This window comes from Stylophora pistillata, chromosome 7 (assembly GCF_964205215.1).
Source record: "Stylophora pistillata chromosome 7, jaStyPist1.2, whole genome shotgun sequence".
NCBI classification, from domain to species: domain Eukaryota; kingdom Metazoa; phylum Cnidaria; class Anthozoa; order Scleractinia; family Pocilloporidae; genus Stylophora; species Stylophora pistillata.
In genome coordinates this window covers 17,961,265-17,982,636 of record NC_142525.1, presented here as the reverse complement: position 1 = coordinate 17,982,636, position 21,372 = coordinate 17,961,265, and the positions used below count along the sequence as shown (strand labels likewise).

General features: G+C 39.4%; 1 pseudogene; it reads right to left on the bottom strand.

The window, feature by feature from the left end:
* Positions 1 to 3,220: 3,220 nt before the first annotated feature.
* LOC148726945 (uncharacterized) lies at positions 3,221 to 16,447 on the bottom strand (annotated as a pseudogene).
* Positions 16,448 to 21,372: the final 4,925 nt, after the last annotated feature.

The following is a 21,372-nucleotide window of genomic DNA, read 5'->3' as shown; positions in this document are numbered from 1 at the left end:
TCTTGTATGTCATTTCCAGAAAGAGGCTTGAACGATGAGAGTGCACGTGCATCATCCACAACGGGATCCTCTGAGATTACCTCTACGTTTGTCCCAGCCATGGTATCTATGTAGTCGCGGATTCTTACTATCTTGTTCCCAAAAGACCTCCCAATATCATTGACCAATAACGATTTATCTTCATAGTCAGGAAATCATAGCGAGTCATTCTTTCCCAGAAGCCTTTTAGAGGCGTGAAATTGCCTCTCTTGGTCACTAATATTCTCCTCTACAAAACTTGTGAAGAATTTTCGTTTCGCCTCACTCAGAAGATAAATTGCATGATTGCTTCTCTTATTGAATATCTGAAGGTCAGCATCGCTCCTGGTTTTTCTCCATTTCCTTTCGGCTTTTTTGTGCAAGATCTTGGCATTGTGTATATCCTCTCTGTACCGCGGCACCGTATGCCTGGACATAACAGTCTTCGTTTTTACCGGGGCATCTAAATCGAGGATCTTAGAGTCTTGTTATGATTCAAAGCTAGGTTATCACACTCCAGAGGACCAGGAGTATTCATGCTTGGCCTTGCAACAGCATCTTTACACAAAGGTGACTCAGCTAAGTCATGCGGAAACGAAACCGCATCAATTGATTTGATCCTGTGATACTTCACTTTGACTGTGATAGAAGGCTTCCGTGACTGCAAATTACACAAGATTGCAGCATGGTCTGACAAATAACGATCAACAAATGGGGGTCCTCGAATAACCTCTTCTGCTAGACGGGTGATTATGGGATCTAAAGTATGGCCCTGAACGTGCGTAGGACCTTTTCACATGTTACTGTGAACCGAGAGAGTCCAAAAGATCTAGAAAATTCCGTGCATCTGCATCGCATGGATCATCCACATGAATATACATGTCACCAACTCTTAAGAGTTGCTCCTGCAATAGAAGAATGGACTCCATATATTGGGCGAACTCCGCACAAAAAGTCGTAATTGTGACAGGATGATCTTCTGAATAAGGGGACCGATAAACAATCACAATCCGAAACTTTTTTGTAGAACATCCGCTGACCAGCCATTCTGAATATTCAAAAGATTCATGGTCGCCTCCATCATTGAGCAAATCTCTAAACATCATTCCAGTTCTACCTCCACGTCGACCAATCCTGTTGTGATCAAGAAACTTATACCATTTGGACAAAGCTCAGCCCGCACAGCAGCATCTTCTTCGTTCAGCCAACTCTCAGTAAATGTCAGTAAATCAGCCTTACAATCACAGACTTAATCGAATGTATCAGAAGTCTTGTTCCGCACCGAGCAAGTACTTAAACAACCCAGTAACAAAGTCTGTCGTCGATTTCCAGGGACGGCAGTAGAACAGCTGATCTTGATTAAATTCCTAATGTTGCATGACAATCCTTTTGCTTGTTGTTTTCCTTTTTTTCCACCCCACTTGACGACCGTGTTGATAATTCTTCAGGTTCTGGATACAATTTAAACACAAGATCTCCAATCAACAATGCCATCTAATACTCCGTTGATGAAGGAATCTGTCTTTATCAAATTTAACAATAGACACTGCCAAAGCCGCATCACTCAAATCAGCGCTATTGTTCTTGTTAACAATGCCATACGCATCCAACCAAAAGTACATTCGAGATCCCTTCGATAAATTCGCTTCTCCTGCTGCATAGAGAAAACCTTTTTCGGTTCAGGATTGGCCTCCAACTTCTTGATAGCTTTAAAAGGCCTCCTGTGCATCTTGGTTCCAGTAAAAACCATCCAAAATAACCGAAACCTTGGAGCAGCCAAAACTGCTTCCAATCCTCATTACCATTTTTTCATGTTTTATGTTTTAATTGTACTTACAATTCTGTATTCCTTTCACGAAGTAAACCTTGTATTCATGTTACGATTCTTGCTCTGTACTTAGAGACTATTGACGAGATAGCGTCCCCTCTGTAGTTTCGAAGTGGGCGTTCTCTTTTATTAGAGATATGCCCCTAGGGATGTTACATAACTAGACAGGGACTAAAAATAATTTCCTGCAAAACACTCCCTCTCCACTGCGGAAATTGTATCACATTACTTTGTGATTAGATTGAGCAACAATACGCATTTATAGCAACATTTGTAGTTGCTTATGTTTCATTACTTAGTTCTTCCTTCATAGCAATTAAGCAATGTTTATGGATTGGTCGATCATAAACTGAAGTTGCAGTTTTGATTCTAACTTTTCTCACAAGACCATCTGCTGCCGCATATGTAAGAAGGACCAGTCGAAGCTTCTATGTTCTTCTCGGAGTCGGTTCCAGTTCTAACACCAAATCTCTCTCATGGAGGTTTTCTCTCGGTCTGTACCATTTGTTTCTGGGCAACCAAATTAGGTTCAAAATATTTTACCCAACACTTGCAGAACTCTTGAACCCGCATTTCTGTGCTTCTCGTGAGGTGCCGCAGATTCACTGTTCTGGAGCAGGGGCAGAAAATGGTGGCCAATAAGAAGGTCGTTTGGCATAACAGGAGGGCTTTACCAGATTCCATCTCAACTGGAATGAAGAGGTCGACTGTTTATTAAATATGTCACTTGTGCAATATGTGTTCTCCACTGTTTCTCTGTGAATGACTGATTCTTGGAACAGACGTCCAACACTTGCCTCACGGATTTAATAAAACTTTTGACTACTCCATTCCGATGGCTTGCACGAGGTACATTCCATTCGCACTTGAATGTGCATGAAAATGCATTTGACAAGACACTCTGAATTCTGGGAATATCCCAGTCTTGCATTACTTCTCTTAAATATTGTTGTGCCCCAACAAAGTTTGTTCTGCAATCTGACCAACAGTTAATAGGTTGGCCTCTGAATGATGGAAATCTTCGAAATTCCATGAGCAAAGTGTCTGTACTCCTGTCGGTTACAAGTTCTTAATGGATTGCTCTAGTAGTCATGTAAGTAAATATTATCATGCGTGCTTCCTTTAGAGTTTTACGTCTGACCTGACTTTAACTTGAAAAGGTCCGAACATGTCTAATGCTGTGTTGCTGAATGCAGGAGATCCCGCTGTGACTCTTAGTTTGGGGAGCTGACCCATGAGTTGCCCCATAGGAATTTGTCGTAGCTTCTTGCACCTAACACATTTACTGGTCACTTGCTTGACCATCTTTCAGACTCACACGATCCAGAAGCGTTTTCTTGATTCGTAAATGAGGCTTTTGAATCCACAACGCGCTCATTTTTCACGGGGATGTTTAAGGAGTAGGCCTACCATTTGTTGCCCTTTTGGTAAAATGATAGGATTTTGCATCTCATTTGGCAGTGTCCTGATGTTTTTTAGTCTTTCATATGCGCATAACAATCCTTCTTTATCTGGTTTTGACGTCAGCTTTTGGTCTACAATGTCCATGTTGATCGTCGCCTGTCACCATTTGAACATCTTTATTTCAGATTTCCTCAATTCTCCTGATGAAATTGGGCTTGTTATTTTCTTTCTTTCTTGCATTGTTAATGAATCGCAGGACATAGGCCAGATTCTTTCTAGCTTTAGCAAAGGTTGAACAGGTCTTCATTAAATGTTGCAAGGTAGGGTTATCTGTTGGTTGTCTGATCTTTGGAGACTCCCTTGAAGATACTGTACATGGTGTTGGTTCTTTGCACTTGGTCGTCTTTTCCTTGTTGGACTTAATTTCTTTTGACGGTTCTTCGTCAACTCTCTTTTAATTTTCTTTGAACTTAGGCCACTCTTTTTCGGGGCGCTGCAGAAATGGAGGACCTTCCATACAAGTTTTTACCTCCTCTGGTGGTACTCCTCTTGTGAAGACGTCTGCTGGGTTAACATCAGATGTGATGTACTTGAATGCTTGTGTGTCAAGGCTTTCCTGAATCTCAGCAACTTTCACCGAGACAAACAGCTTGAATCTCTTAGGGGGCGTTTTAATGCAGGCTAATACGGTTTGTGAAGCCATCCAAAACATTGTCTTGGCACCAGTAGACTCTGAAAATTTTAATGCTTCTTGGGAAGTGCTGTACAATCTGGAGAGTGCGAGACATCCCATTAATTCCAATCGCTTTATGGACTTTTTCTTTAGTGGTGCAACAAACGCCTTCACCATGAGCGGGACACAGAAGTAATTACTGTCAGCAAGCTTCCATGTGAGGAATATGATGGCCCTGTTTGCCTTGTCTCCATTGCAAAACCCATGGATTACAGGTAAATCCACTGCATTATCAGGCTTCAGTTTTTTGTCGAACTCGTATGTGAGAAGTTGGTTGAGGATTTGAATGTTCCTTATCCACTTTGCGTGAATCTCTTCATGCAGAATTTCGTCCCACGAATATCCCGCACTCCACAATTCTTGGAGGTCAATTCTTAGTTCAATGGTGCATGGTGCTATGAGACCCATGGGATCCCACAATTGTGCAATGGTGGCTAGGCATCCCCGCTTTGAAAGATTTGTCAAGCCTGCCACAATTTCGCTCTTCTTAAAGGAAATCTTGTCGAGAAGTTTGTCCCATTTATGGCCAAGAAAATATCTGTATGTTCCTCATCTGACTGGTTAACGTTGTTGTTGTTGGAGTGCCATGTTTTGACTTGAAATTGTCCTGTTGAAAGTATGGCATTGATTTCTCTTGTAACTTTCTTGCATCTTGCTTAATTCTGTCTGGAACCACCAATATCTTCCACGTAGACATGTGTGCAGAGCTCTTTAGCTCGTTCTGAATGTTGTGCTTCTGATGCTTTGGCCAAGGTCTTGATTGCTGCAGCTGCAATATCGGGTGCGGGTTTGTTTCCGAAATTTAATCTGACCCACTGATACACTCGGGTCAGTTCACTTTCGTTCGTTCTCCATAGGAACCTGTGGAATACTTGATCATCTTGGTGGATCTGAACTCGATTAAACATCTTGCGTATTTCTCCGTTATATGCAACTTGGTCAAAGCACCAAGCTATGAGAATTTTAGGTAAACTGTTAATGTAGTTGGGCCCTTTTTCTTGATGATCGTTGAAGGACTTTCCATTTTTCCCCTTTGCAGATGCATCGAATACCAAACAAAGCTTGCTGGTTCTATCTGGGGTTAATACAGCCTGCATAGGAAGATACCACTCTGGGACATAATGATTGACCTGTTCAATTTCTACGATGAACTCTTGTTCGAGCAGCCTCTGAATTTCGAGTTGTATGTCCTCGAGGCAGTTCTTTCTCTTGAAGGTTTTCTCTGAGGACAACATATGCTGGTACGCAACATCATAATTGCTCTCCTTTGGGGGTCCATCATCTGACCATGGCATTCGTAGTTGGACTCGCCAGTTGACGATTTCAGTTGAATCTGCAATTGACTTGAATGAATGAATGTATAACTTTATGTAGACACGCAACATTGATGAGTCTAAAAAAAGACTCGTTACAAAAATGTACGTGTATCTACAATAGCTATAGACTTAAAAAAAAATGTATTTGAAAGAGTATTTAAAGACTAAGAATTATTAGGAAGAATTTAAAACCATTTTTACCATCAGCTACAATATAATCTAGTCAAAGTAGGAATCTACGGTGGCTCTCAAGGGCCATCCACCTACAAAAATTTTCATGACTTTATCGCGCGATAGATCAACTTATCTCGTGATAGAACAACTTATCGCGCGATAGAACTACTTATCGCGCGATAGAACAACGTATTGCGCGATAGAACAACTTATCGCGCGATAAACAACTTATTGCGCGATAGAACAACTTATCGCGCGATAGAACTACTTATCGCGCGATAGAACAACTTATCGCGCGATAGAACAACTTATCGCGCGATAGAACTACTTATCGCGCGATAGATGTAGATTTGTAGATTTATTTATACTCGAAATTTATGGAGCTTGTCAGGCACCTAGCTTAGATAGCTAAGGAATCGAGTACAAAATAAATGAAATATAATACTAAAAAGTTACAATAAACGTTCAGAGATAATAAGTAAAATATAAGGTTAACTAATTAATTAGTTAATCAACCAGTTAATAACATTATAAATACACTAATATAGCTATATACATGCTACTGAAAAGATAGGATACTAAAACTACATCCAGAGTAAAAATTACATTAAGTCTAAGAGCTACAAAGGGTACAATTACGTACGTCAAAAGTAATTTTCCTGATACGTGTTACAAACTCTTTTAGTGTTCGTGAAGTTCTTAAGTCATTATTTAAAGAGTTCCAGATTTTTGGACCAAAGTACTTGAAAGTATTTAGCCCATGCTTAGTAGTGTTGACTCTGGGTTGTACAAGAATCAGTTCGCCACGTAGGTTGTGTGAGTTGTACCTAAGCGTCAGCAGAGTACGAAGTGGATTTGATGTTGTTTCATGAATAACTTCATAAATAAGAATGCACATGTCCTGGACTCTTCTGTTGTGCAATGTGGGCATATTTGCTGTTTCAAGTAGAGTGCTATAGGTACTAGTGCTGTTGTTAAGGACTGATCTTGAAGCACGCTCATTGAGTTTTTCAAGTTTAGCCGATGTTGTTTTTCCACAGTGCATCCACACTGTGGAACAATAGGTAAAGTGAGGAAGAATGTAAGCCTTATATAGTGTAAGCTTGGTTTGTAAGCTAAGAAGTTTTCTGAACCGGCATATGATTGCAATTTGCTTGCTAATCTTCTTGTATAGTGAAGCTACGTGATTGTTGAAATTCAGCCGGTCATCTATAAGCACGCCCAGGAGTTTGCAGGTGGTAGAGGGTTGTATAGATGTTCCATCAATCATGAAGCTGATTTTGTCTTTCTTTGCTTGGTTACGTTGGAGGTTTGGTTTTGTGAAGACCAAGGATTCACATTTCTTAGCATTTATGAGTAGGCCGTTATCCTTGATCCAGCTAGAAACCACAGCTAGTTCCGAATTTAGGATCCTCTGTACAATTCTCGCGTTTGTGTTACTACAGTAAAAATGTTTGTCGTCTGCATATGCGGATAGTTTGGCTTTTTTAATGTTGTAGAACAAGTCGTTTATAAAGATGTTGAATAGCTGCGGGCCTAATACAGACCCTTGTGGAACACCTGACCTTATCTTTTCGGTGCGTGAACGAATGACATTTAGCCTAACGCATTGTGTTTCGTTTTTCAGATAGTTTGCCAGTAGCTCTAGGCTTTCTAGACTGACACCGTAGGCTGCAAGCTTTTCAAGTAGTAGATTGTGAGGGAGGCGATCAAAGGCTTTGCTGAGGTCAATTAGTGTCGTTCCAACAGTGTTGTTTGAATCTAGTTCAGTTTTCCAGTCTTCAGTCAGTCTCAGCAAGGTAGTACAGCAGCTGTGGTTTTTTCGGTAGCCAGTTAGGGTGGCTGGGAAGATAGTTTCAAAGTAAGAGGTTAACTGAGGACATAAGCTTTTTTCAAACACTTTGCTAATTGTAGGCAGAATAGTAATTGGTCGATAGTTTGTTTTGTCCATTGCATCACCATTTTTGAAGGACGGTAAAGCCTCCCCGTGTTTCCAGGTGCTGGGCATCTCCTTTTTCATAATCAGCTGGTTGATCAGAGAACAGATTGGGTGGCTGAGACTGGGATAGTCTTCCTTCAAAGCCCTAGGAGGTATTAAATCACACCCGGTAGCTTTTCTGATGTTAAGTGACTTTAACAAGTCTGTTATCGTGGATTCGGTTACTGAGGTTAAGTTAAAGACAGCAGTAGAGGAAACGTTGTTCACGATGGTGGAAATACTGGGGTGATTTTTCGGATCGGGCGAGGCCAGTGCGCTTATGCTGAGAAAATGATCATTAAGGATATCTGCAATCTGATTTTGGTCTTGGATAATGATGTTTTCGCTTTCCACTAACTGAATAGACTCAGACATCTGACTTTTCCTGGAGAACAAGAATGGTTTAAACACGCTCCAAAATTCCGAAGGATTTCCGGTAGATGCACTGCATTGCTTGGCAAAGTATTTCTTACTGGCCCTTCTTCTCAGGTTTACGACACAATTTCTTTGTTGACGATATTTTTCCCAATCGCTTGGTTCCTTGGTAGTGTAATATGTTCGTCTGAGTTTATTCCTATATCGAATAGCGGCCATCACTTCAGAATTAAAGTAGGGTGGCTTAGGTTTAACTGATTTCCTCTGTACTAGGGGGGCATGATCGTATCAACCATGGCCACAGGTCTTGGTATGCGTTGGTTTGGTTATAGCCAATTTACTAATAGTCCCGAACACCGAGAATTGAGATTCGCAATCGTGGGGTCCCTATGTAACCATCAGAAATTGGGACAATGGATATACCATTTTTTATAGTATGGAACTCCACCGAGCTCCGCTAAAAATAGTACCACAGTTAGTTTACAAATTGGGTTGTTGTTATTATTGTTTATAATACCTGGAGTTCACGTGCTGGCTGAGGTGCTACTTGAGCTGGCTCCTCATCATCACTATCACTATTACCACAGCTGCAATGTAAACACAATTTATTACCTTTGCAATTTATGACAACCAAACCCGTATCCTCCCAATGAGGTGTGAAAGAGATGGCTTTCTTAATTCTTTAAGCCCTCTTTTTCTTAGTATTCACAGGGGCCAATCCTGGATTTTCTTGGGATGCAGGGAATTTGCAACAGGGTAACGTGGTCAGATGATGATTGGGTGGATACTCTCTGCACCCCATAGGCTAATCCACTCCTTATTTAATTATTTCTTGCTCAATTCAATGTTATTTATATATACAGGCTATCTGATTAAGCGAAGAAAAGTACTAGAAAATCATACTATGACCTTAACTATAATATGTAATGTTATACATTTATGTTCACCTTTCATCTTCAGACAGGAGCTTGGAAGGATTGTCTTCATTCACAGGTCGTAAATCAATCATGTCATGTGGCAACTCATGTCTGTCAGGTGCACGTCCTAAGAAAGTAACATCTTGGTCCTCATTTGATTTTGATCCTAAATCAGTCATCGGCTCATTGGGCAGCTCATCTCTGTCTGGTCCAAATCCTAAGAAAGTGACATCTTGGTCTTCTTTTGACATTGGTATGGGGTTTTCAACAACACCAATATGGACCATTTCTCCCTCTACGACCATCACTGGCTCATCAGGAGCTATTGCACATGCTGGCTGAACTGAAAGCTCAAAATGTTCTGGGGTCCTTCCCAATGACCCCACCCAGTCATAGACTTCTCGCGTCTTACTACTAGGTCTGAATCTCCATCTTATCATGCCTTTGTCTGGATGTCGGACCCTGACCAGTATGTGCTCTTCATTAACATTTGGTTCTTCTGTGACTCTTCTTTTTCTGGCCAATCTCAGGCTCTCTCTTCTAGAATATTCTTCCTCTTTCTCCCTTTCTTTTTGTGCTTTCTTTTGATCTGCAGCAAGTGAATCATTATAGGCCTTCTCCTGTAGAGATTTCAACACACCACGCTGACATGAGCTGCCTATCAATATACTATTACTGGGGGATGATTCTTCTTGATCTTCATGCTTACATTCAGTTGTGTTTGTTTCTTGCAAGAAGTCACTTAAAGAAGGAAGTTCTTTCTCATCCTTGGAACCCTCATCATGGCCATGCGAAGTACCTACCAACAAACTACTACTTGTTAAAAAGTCATCAACATCATCAGAGTCTCTCTCTTGCACACAGATTGTCTTAGTCATTAAGTAGAGTCTCACTCTACTTAATTTGAAGACTTTAAAGTAGGCTTCTAGAGTAAATGGTATAATGTTTGGGCCATCTTTTATGTCAGTTATGATTTCCTCCTTGAAGTTTCCAACATTAAAAGTCATTTCACTGCCTCTGCCTAACTCTGAGACACCATCAGGAAAAAACCATTTCTTGGCACACTCAAGGATATCCTCTATTGAACTTGTTGAAGTTAAGTTTACTTCTCTGCTTCCTCCGCCCCTTGAATAGCGGACAGGTACATATCTGTTCTTCTTGGTATCGTAGTGCAACCACCCTAGGCTTATGTGTCTGGTACGCTTTATGGCTGGTGCATTAGGTTGAGAGCCAACGTTTTGTGAACTTGTTGAGGTGGCTTTCTTTTGCTTTGTTTTTGAGATGATGCGTTCATAGAGTTCTTTCTTCCTTTCCTCTATTGTCTTTACTTTGTCTTTTGAAGCTTTAGGATTCAGTCGAGAATCAACAAATCTTTTTACTGCTAGCATATCTCCCTTTGCTGTTTACCCAAGGCTGATTAAGACATCATCAGTGGCATACTCAATAGCTTCATAGTGCATCTAAATAAAAAAAACAGGTACTTAAGCTAGCAGTTGAGTATAAATTTAAGTCAAAGTAAAAAGTTAATTAAATACAAAAGGCCAATTATTTGTCTGATGTGGTTCACTTTGACATGCTCATTTTGAATCATAAAATTGTTTTAGCTATTCTGGTGAGCAATGCACACATTATTTTTGGGGTAAGAAACAATACGGTACTAAACTATGTTAATTCCTTTGTTTCTATTTCTAACAACACTATTTAGCAGTAATTAATATACAACATATATCATGTATCAACAAAGTATCTGAGAAATTTAAGTGATATGATAAAATTTACTGTTTTATGTTAACAGAGCGCATGAATTTTATCTGTGAAGCTTGAGTATTTTTTACAAATAGGTTCTAAGTCATGCTAATTCCTTTTTTTTCTACTCTCTAATCAACACTATTTACAAGTAATTACTTCTGTTTCTTTGAAGGATTAGGTGTGTGCACTATACCATCTACCATCTGCTCAGCCACTATTACAATAACCTTACAGTTATCAATAAAATTTGAAATTAGTTCAGAGCCTCTAAATTAGATCTAAGGAAGAAATAGAGAGGAGTCGTTAATCCCATGAAATACACATTAGACTAATAAACATTAGTAGAAGCTAAATTCATTGTTTTCTTTTGTGTAATTTTGACTAATACATATAGTTAAATACAATATTATTCTATGGGTTTAATGTCTTCGCTATTAAGTAAAATTCACAGGGAAATCACTTTACTTTTCTTAATATCCCCCGAGTAAATTTTAATTTTAATTGATTAACAGAGCAGCCAAATTTTACCAACCTTTTCCTTTTTAAACTTCTGTAAAACCTCATTGTTAACCTTTCTTGATTTTATAAAGCTGCAGACCTGAAAAATAAAGATGCAATTTTGATGAAAATGCGTGAAAAACCAGAAGTTTAAAAACGTATCCCTACACCTTATATTCATAAACAATCTTTCAAATATACAGCAATAAAGTCCCTCTCGTATCTTTAACCCCACTTACTAAGATAGCATAGAAATATAATTTAATTTAATCCAAAGATTACCGTCTCTTGCTCAAAACTCTAGAATGAAAGTCTTTATTTCTTGGACAATTATATTTCCATGCTATCTTAGTAAGTGGGGTTAAAGATATCAGAGGGACTTAATTGCTCTATGTTTGAAAGATTGTTTATGAATATAAGGTGTAGGGATACGTTTTTAAACTATATAAGGTGTATAAGGTGGAAGATTGTTTATGAATGTAAGGCGTAGAAAGCATAGAAATATAATATAATTTAACCCAAAGATTTACCGTCTCTTGCTCAAAAATCAAGCTTAAAATTCTTTATTTCTTGGACAATTACTCACGTTCGAAAATTGGTCCGCCATCTTGCTATGGATGTGACCACGTGCTAATGGTCGTGCGGCCATGGGAGCTAGTAATAAAATTATCGCGCGATAAGTTGTTTCATCGCGCGATAAGTTGTTCTATCGCACGATAAGTTGTTCTATAGCGAGATAGAACACTCTATCGCGCAATAAGTTGTTCTATCCGCGATAAGTAGTTCTATCGCGCGATAAGTTGTTCTATCGCGCAATAAGTTTATCTATCGCGCGATAATGTTGATTGCAAATTTTTTGAATGAATGGACTTAGCAAAACTTATCGCGCGATAAAGTCACGAACATTTTTGTAGGTGGATGGCCCTTGAGAGCCACCGTAGGAATCACAAGTCCATAACTTGACTTAACTTTCCTAAATTGGGTAAGAAAATTTTTAGGATAGCCTTTGTACACAAGTGTGAGAGCTTGGACCATGCGCCTATGCCTAATGGAATCTAAACTGTACTGCGATAGGATCTGCTCATAACTAATAGACTTGGGTAAACTAAAGAGGGTTCTAAATACGTAATAATTGGTATGTTCTAACTTATCTGACAAAGTGTTATTAATTCCTATTCACAGAGGACTACAATAGTCAAAGTGAGGTAGAGTGTACGACTTATATAATTTAAGTGCTGTGTTACTGTCAATAAAATTCCTAATTCTTCACAAGGCAGCCATCTTTGAGCTTGGTGTCAATCGTTACTCCTGGTAATACAGGTTATGTTGTTGATCTATATATTAAACAAACGCGGTCCCAGAAGAGATCCTTGTGGGTCACCACACCAGTTTGAATAAGTGTTCTCTATTTTGACTCGTTGCTTGCGATTGATAAGGTAAGAGTGGATCAGTTCAAGGGAGTGGTCCAGAATCCCATATGCCTCTAACTTTCTTAACAGGAGGCAGTGGCATATAGTGTCAAATGCCTTACTCAGATCTATAGAAACCGCAGATACGGTTTGTCTCTCATTTAATGCTTCTCTCCAGTCCTTGGTAATCTTCAACAGGGCCGTGCAACAAGAATGCCCCTTCAGGGAGCCAGACAGACTGTAAGTAAGTCAACGTTATTTAAAGAGGGTGTACACATAACAGCTTACGCTGAAAAAGCAGTGGTAGGCGGTGTGAAACAAAGTATAAAGGCTGATAGTTTCGAAAGAAACTGTTTGGGGCTGCGTCGGTGGGAGTAACGAAATAATTTGGATATATCAACAAAGTTGAAACAAATTTGAAACAAAGTAGTTGTACAGTTGATTATACATGATTTGTTCGAATATCGTGGATGCACAGGGTAGGATTAAGATGGGGCGAAAATTGACTTTGATAGCTTCACATCCCTTTTTAAATACTGGGCTGATGTTACTAGATTTCAATTCGCTAATCCAGCAAGATTGTTCGAGACAATAATTTATCAAGCGAGTCAAGGGGGCCGCCAAGGCAGGGGCAGATGCTTTCAGCAGCCTCGGGAGAATACCATCTATGCGAGTTGCCTTGGATCCATTTAGACGCAATAACAGGTCCCACACATATTTAACAGAGACAGGCTGGAAACTGAAGGAGAGCTCTTGATCTTGATCCTTAACTATTTCATCGATTAAGTTTACACTGGGATGTTTGTCGAACTGAGATTGAGTAAGAGTCAATGAATGGCTTAGGCCTGACTCGGCGAAATAGTTAAATATCTCAGCCACATCTCGCGATTTATTATGAACTTGACCATTCTCAATAAGAGTTATTTTACCCGAGTGGGACCCACGTGTTTGATAAGAGAGGCTTCAGTTTTCTCCAGAATTCATCTGGGCTAGAAGGATTAGAGTTTGCGCTAACAAAGTAGCCGCGTAAGCCTTTACGCTTTAGTGAAGTGACCTTATTCCTTTGTCTTTTAAAAGCATCCTAGTTTTTGGCCGAACGGTTCCTATGAAAGGCTCTATTCAGTTGGCAACAACGAGAGATGTTAAGCTTTATCTCAGGTGTGATCCACGGGAATTTGTCTCCTCGTACTCGAATCTTCTTAACAGGTGCATGTAAATGAAGCACTTCATCACACAGGCCTTTCAAGTGGGACCATATATCATCAACATTCTCAGACGTATAGGCACTTTCGCACTGGACATTCTCAAGATCACGAATAAATGATTCAATTTCAAAGTTTTTCACGCTTCCGTAACAAATATGCTTTGGAGGAGGTTTAGGAAGCCTCTGTTTACGCACAGTGTATATCAAATCATGGTCACTAATGCCCAAGATAAATTTGTTTTCTTTAACTTGTTGTCTCTACACGTGCAAAGCTCTCTAGGCCTGACACCTAGCATGTCTTGAACAAGGAGTTTCGTCATGTCTTTCAATGCACTGACAGTTCCTACATCAACTGATCTGATCAGAGAAGATTCGTCTCCTTGATCGGAGAATTGGCCCATGACATACCATCTGAAACAATTTCTATTTGTTATTGGTTCTCCTGGACTTCCAGGGATAATGTGAATGTCAACAAATGCATCAGGAAAATCTTTTCCGATGAACAAGCCTACTGACCCACCAGACAAATAGAGTTTATTGGAGATTGCTTTTGAGTGGGGATAGCCAGTTACAATCTTTCTTTACACTGTTTTTACTGGAGTGCACGGTTTATTTATTGTGTAAACCTGCGTGGGCTTCGGAATGGTTTCTTCTGATATGGGTACAACCATAATGTTGACTAACTCTGATTCTTCTGACGTCTTCTGATCTCCAGCCAGATTCATGGTTAGGTGCACTTTAGGGCCACTTAAACCTAGTTTCTTAGTCACATTCTTTGGGATGAAGCTCATGTTGCAACCAGTATGTAACACTGCAAGGGTTTCAGCACACTGTAGTTTCCGTCCTTGTTTTTAATCTTCTCTTTCTGAAATGGAGATTGTCCGGGGACGTTCCTCGCTTGTTGAATGTTGAGGGTACTGGCTTGTGTTTCTGCCCAATGACCCGGGACGTTACTCGTTCCCTGCATGCTGTGTATACTGGCACCTTGCATGGAGTTTGCATATGGTATAGCCTGAGGATTCAAACTGAAATTAGCTGGAACAAATTGCTCATTGTGAAGAGTGCGATGATGTCTTCTTGTGCATTTGTCGCATGCCGATCCGTCTGGTTTTTAGAAATGTTTGTAGGGTATTTTCATAAGCATTTTCGGCATGGATCATTTTGTTTTACAACCTCCCATCGCTGATCCACAGTTGATCGTTGATATTTTTGGCATGTGGAAAGGTGTTTCGCTTCGCAACCTAGTGGGCACACATCATTATTAGAAGTTTCATTGTTTATGGCATGATTGTCAGATTTTCATCCGGATTTTTCATCCTCCCGGTTAGCTCAATGGATAGAGCGCTGGACTGTTGTGCGGGAGGTCGAGGGTTCGAGCCCCGGCCGGACCAACCCTCAGGGTCTTAAAATAATTGAGAAGAATTTGCTACCTTTCTATAACATCAAGAAATGGTTAGATATTCTAGTCTTCTCGGATAGGGACGAATAAATGGAGGTCCCGTCTCCTGCAGGGTTGGGGTAGGAGACGTTAATTTCCCACACACGAGATTACTGTGTGATGGATGCCCTCCCCTGGGGTGGGATGGGTGGGAAGGTGAGATCAATAGACTGAAGCGGCTGCCAGAGACGCCTGATATGCTGACGTCTGTTCTCAACCTTACACTGCACCTGTAATTCAGCCTCTGGGCTGCAAGTGGTCAGATATAAACTATATTCATATTCATATATTCATTCACCTGAGTTGTCATGGTAATGCGCATCCTTTCTGACATGAGATCGTAAGCTTGCTTCACTGTTAACCAGTCTAACAAGTTCAGAACATTTTCTTCCTTTTCAATAGGGTGCATTTTACAGCTGAATTTGATGTTGTCTTTTGTGTCTAATTTTGAAAGTAGCTGAGACATGACAAAGGGTTATTCTTTGGCATTTGTCACCGCACAACCGATTTGCTCCATACTGTTAACGAATCCAAGAATCTTTGCGGCGTAGCAAGAAAGTGAAGCTGAATCACTCTTTACTGGTTTTAGATCGGTAATTTCTTTGAACCCTTTAGGACCCCAATTTTTTCAGAACATGTTTTTGCTCCCCACCCGCAACAACATTTTGAGTCACAGTTCATGAGGATTACAATTTAAGAGGCACTGTCAAAAAAAATCAGATATGATCATCAAAACTGTGGACACAGCCAAAAATCGATTTCGCTGATACTTTCTATATTGATAGACCCTTATACAAAAGTAACCAAAACAGGGTTAGTTTTTTCTAATCTTTTTTTAGAGTAATTAAATAAAAACGGTCGAGTGCGGATCATTGAAATATCAAAATTCTGTCATATTCACGGCTTGCCAGCATAAGTCGAAAATTATCTGTGAATTTTCCTTTGTGATAACATTATAGTTAGGGCCTTGAACAATTCATTGATAACATGAAAAGCAGATATGTTCTCGTTATAAATATTTTATGAAAGTTTTTCTCGATGACTCCCAGCGGCTGTTTTTCAATAGCTTTATGGGACCCTAAAACAACTGCCAAAAACGTTTGTCGGTACGCGAAGAAGAACCCAATAACTATATTGCAGATACAGTTTAAGGATAGACGTTCTCAGATATACTTTCAATTTTTTGGTGAAACTCCCAGTAATCGTGCCACATCTGTCCATCGAAATCCTTCTTCCCTGAGCGAGCTAATCTGGGTGTCGGATATACTGTACCTAAGTCTTCCTGTTCTTCCTGTATCGTCAACATCGCAGATATTTTGAACAGCACCTTGTCCTTCATCTTCAAATTGGCTACGAAAACTTCGAGCATCAAGAGTCTCTCGAAGATCTCCGATAATGGTATCCATTAAGCTCTCCAAATGTCAATCAAAGGTAATTTGACTGGGGCACGATTGCTCCACTTGGGCTGACAACAACCTCAAAGTGCGTTCATATTGATCAAGTCTTCGACACCAGAACTCTGCACTGTCAACTTGGTTGGTGGACAAGTGGTTTCTTGCCCCTCGTATGACATTCACCAGTGAAATAAAAAAACCATCTACGTTTGGCAGCCAGTTGGCCGCCCTGCTGTTCTTAAAATTCGCGTTCGCGTGATAGCGGACATTTCATCAGGTACTTAGATGATGCATAGAGAGATTCCAAAGTTGAATTACATAACGCATTTTACATAAAAAATATATTTGTCGAAATACTGGGTGAAATATTTATCTCGACACGAAAGAAATATATGAATCGAGAAAATAACTCAGAAGAATAAATTATACCATTTAGACATATATATTGCAGTTTTTAGAGGTAAATATTGCTCTTTGAATTTATATATTGAAATTTGGACAGAAATATGGCACCTCAATACATAAATTACAATACATAACTCAGTACATAAATTCTGCCTTCGACATTTTGATCCTGATTGACAAGCATAAGTAGTTGTCAGGACAAAATAATGGATCGCTCATCTCCTTCGAAGTTTTCGTCTTGCCTTGGAGAAGCTTCAGAGCTTGTGAAAAATATTTAAGACAAAGAGACTGATAGCTCTGAGACATCCCGGCCTGAAACTTCAAGTTCTAGTGGAAACCGAGTGTTTTCAGCATTGCAAAGAGCGAGGTCAATGTTAAACTCATCACAATCATGTGCATCTGGTCTTGCCAAGCGGTTGAATATGCGTGAATGTTTACGAGCTACCAGTACAGCGAATGACCAAGTACAGAGGAAAAAAGCTAAGAAGGAGGACCTGAAAGCATTCGAGTTCATGTTAGTGTCGTTAGGCAATGACGACGAAGATGAGTGGACGATATCCGACGATAAGATCATGCTCCGCGGACTTATTCAACTCTCCCCTGAATCTTTTGAGGCAGATATGCGAAGGAAATTATGCGAAGTAACGAGAGTGAAATTCCCTACTGTTACAGACACTGACTTTGTTTTCTAAGAGCCGTTAGAAAAAAGCTGTCGATTCCGGTGACTTACGATTCATTTGCATACAAGTAGCTGAAAGTTGTGGCTGGCCAAGGGGCCCTTTATGTCAAGCTTAGGCCAGGTTTTGAATGCCTGTTAGAAAACAACGTCAACAGTGATGGTGGAATAAGTTTGACAATAGGCATAATAGGAAGTTGACAGAAACTACAAGTATGCATTGTAATGAGGGGGTGGTATTATTTATGATTATTAATATTAATTCCTTTGTTCCCAAAATGCTTTCAACTGAAATGGGTGGAATCTTCTGGACAACACAGAGTGATTTTAATTGCACTGATATTAATCAGTTTAGTGTTAATCTTAATGGTACTTATAATCCAGTACTACAGGTACATTTAAAATTGATCTGTTTTGTCCTATATTATGAAAGTGTGCTTACTAAAATTCTATTTCCTAAATAACAGAGATTGAGATAGAATAAATATATGCTGTTCATATATTTTGAACTGCGGTATTGGATACGTATGATGCACGATCCTCGCAGTAGATAGCGCTATTTATGCAATAGCGAAAATCAGACCTGAAAAAAATCAGGCCTGTACGGGACTCGAACCACTGACCTCTGCGATACTAGTGCAGCGCTCTACCAATTGAGCTAACAAGCCAACTGGGAGCAGGCCGTTAAGTTGGTTCGTAATAAACCCGTGAAAGTGATAAATGAGATAGAATCCCGTACAGGCCTGATTTTTTTCAGGTCTGATTTTCGCTATTGCATAAATAGCGCTATCTACTGCGAGGATCGTGCATCATACATAACAGAGATTGCTGAATCATTCAGTTTGTTTTTTTTTATTTTAAAAAAATTGAAAACAGTGATTTTTAGTGATTGGGTTATGTAAGGTAGTGCCTTTCATATCATTCTCTTTCACAATCTCTGGATTGATGAAGGTGATGGCAGCAATCAGCAGCTTTTAGTACAAGTCCACGCAGTCTCCACTAACCTGTTAACATGCATAATTAAAATGTAATTTCAATGTCTGATTAAGATTGTGGGGTGTATGATTTAAAAGCACTTCTTGCTTTTTATTTTACTCCCTTTCATAAAGTGCTTGCACTAAACCCATAAATAAAAATAAAATATCGCCAATTAGAAAAAAAAGAAAACAAAGACTTTATTATGAACAAAAACTATTTAGTATTTAATAATGTTGACAGGTTTAGTGCAGGCACTCTATAAATTCTAAAATTTATTGAGTTTTATTAGTGTTTGTATTCTGTAGTATGATTAATACAGATCAATTGAATACCCAGCATTATGCATTTATCTGTGGTTCATACTCGCACTGATTTTAATCTGTTTTGTTTCATCAGCTTTCATTTATATATTAAGCCTTGATCCATTCTCCTAAAGTCCAGTTTCCTCCCATCAAATGATTAAAAGAAATGATCACAAAAAACAGCTGTAAGGACTTTTCCGCCGCAAAAAAAAATGCCACAGTTCATGTGTTCAATGAACAGATAAGGGTCGCAGTAAAAATTGTCCATATATAAATGGTCGTTGTTCCCTTCAATTGGCGCCGTAAGATCTCTGACACCACGTTGAGCAAAATTTTGTTCTGTGTTGCCCCCCTCTTTTCCAAGGTACACTTGAAATTTATAAACAAAGCCGGTTTGGTACTCTGATAACACCCAGAGTTTTATACCCCATTGGGTTGGCTTATTCTTTATGTACTGTTTGAAGGACAATCTGCCCTTGTGATGAACCATGGTTTCATTGATTGCAATGTCCCTTGTAAGCTTATACTCCCTGCTGATGTTGCTGGAAACAATATTCAGAAATTCTCTCACTCTGTAAAGTTTGTCACATCCATCAGCACCAACTGGGGGAGCAGGTGAATTATCCGCTAGATGAAAATAACACCAGATTTATAAAAACCTGGTTCCTGGCATAATATAACTGACACCCTCTGGGTGAAGAAAACAATGTTCTCTCCAGCACATTCTGAAACGTGGAAGCTTTACAATGCCCATCACAATAATTATGCCTACGAAAGCGTCCATTTCCTCCCTTGTAACTGGACTCCATGGTTGTTTATGTTTGTTTGGGTCAGTTCTAACGAGAAAGTTATAGTACTTGTTTGTTTCCTGAACAATAATTTCCCAGATGCTGTCAGTGAAAAGCAGATCAAAATAAAACTTAGCTCAATTATTTTCTGGGTTTACAAATCGTCTCGTAGCTCCAGGTGCTGTCTCAGTGAACCGTGGGGAATTTCGCATAAGAACATAATAGTAACGTCCAAGTGTTCAAAAGATGTAAACTTAGGACGTGCATTCTTTACATTGTTGAAAACTCTCTGAAAAAGCAATGCAATACCTCCACCTTTGGCGTTTTCTCTCGCGATTGGAATAACTTTGAAATCTGTTTGTGAATTTAAAATTTCAGCGAGTGAAGTATTATTCTCATTGCTCACCAGCCAGGTTTCAGTGACTACAAAAATATCTAGTTTACTAGATGAGATGATGTCACATACTGATGCAGATCTCTTTTGCAGAGACTGAGCATTCCAGAGCACAAGTTGAATTTTATTTGCTGTCACCTTTTCTTGACTGTGTGTGATTTTTATTTTGGTTAAGTTGCTCGGATTCCCCGGTTGTATACGATTAGTTGGATATCTGTTGGGAGTAATACGAACAGAGATTCGACTTTCATTTTACATTATTTCATGAATATTTCTATTGCTTAGGTTTCCAGTCAGTCTCAAGCCAGGTTGAGTGGGCCTTAGTAGAACCTGTTCACTTTGTCTGACATAACATAAGTTATTCAAGTTTGCACCTTCAATGAATTATGCTAATAAACTGTAAAACTTCATTCCGGCATCGTATGGCAGAGATTTGTCGATGTTCAGATCGTAGAGATAATCCTTCATATATTCCTCGTGTTCGCAATATCTGACTATCTTTCAAAAGGTAAAAGAGGTCATCAGGAATGGAGTATTTCGTTCTCAAGTTTAGAAGCTGACCCCTTGAATAATTATGCAACGTTGAAATCCGTTGAGGAGTTTTATCATTTCTTAAGACCTCCAGACCTGGATTAGCTTCAACATCCATTTTTATCGTGAGATCTGTGTAGAAAAGTCTGCTAGGAAGTACCAGAGTGGTAGTTCCATGTTTGCCTACTTTAATTACGGGCAAATTCTGTCGTAGGTTTGTCTGAACTCCGGCGTGCCTGCTTGTTATTCGAAAGTTGATGTAATAAAATCGAACTAAACAGTGTTGTTAATGGTGGAGATCATATAGAGACCTGCATGCATGTCCTCTGTTGATAGATGCTATTAACTTCCAAGCCATTTGATCCACTTAGTAGCAGAAAACAGCAGAAACCAAATGATAAAAGGAGATTGAAGAGGACGCTTAAGCGACGTGCAGCCATGCCCTTTAACAAACTTGTAGGCTCTCTTTCATGCATGATAATTTTTCTCTGAAATTGCGCCTAACTTATAAGGGAAAGCACAACTTATAATGAATTGCACCCAATAACGTATCAGAAGGTGAAACAAAATTTGTATTAAACACCTTCTATTTAGTGCGATAATTACATCCCAGTACAGTTAACACTAGGAATGCTACAGGTTGACTTGGGACAAGTGTGTTAGGTGTTTAGCTGTTAGGTATTTGCACAATGATAGGTCTTCGAACAATTCAGGGTAAGTTTCATTTTGCAACTTCTAATTTACCACATGGAATAAGAATGATATCACATAATCTTCTTGATGACACCCCACCCCCATGTAAAAACGTTTTCTCAAAAACTTTCACATCCACTGACTGTTTTAGAAATAGCTTTTGGTTTGAA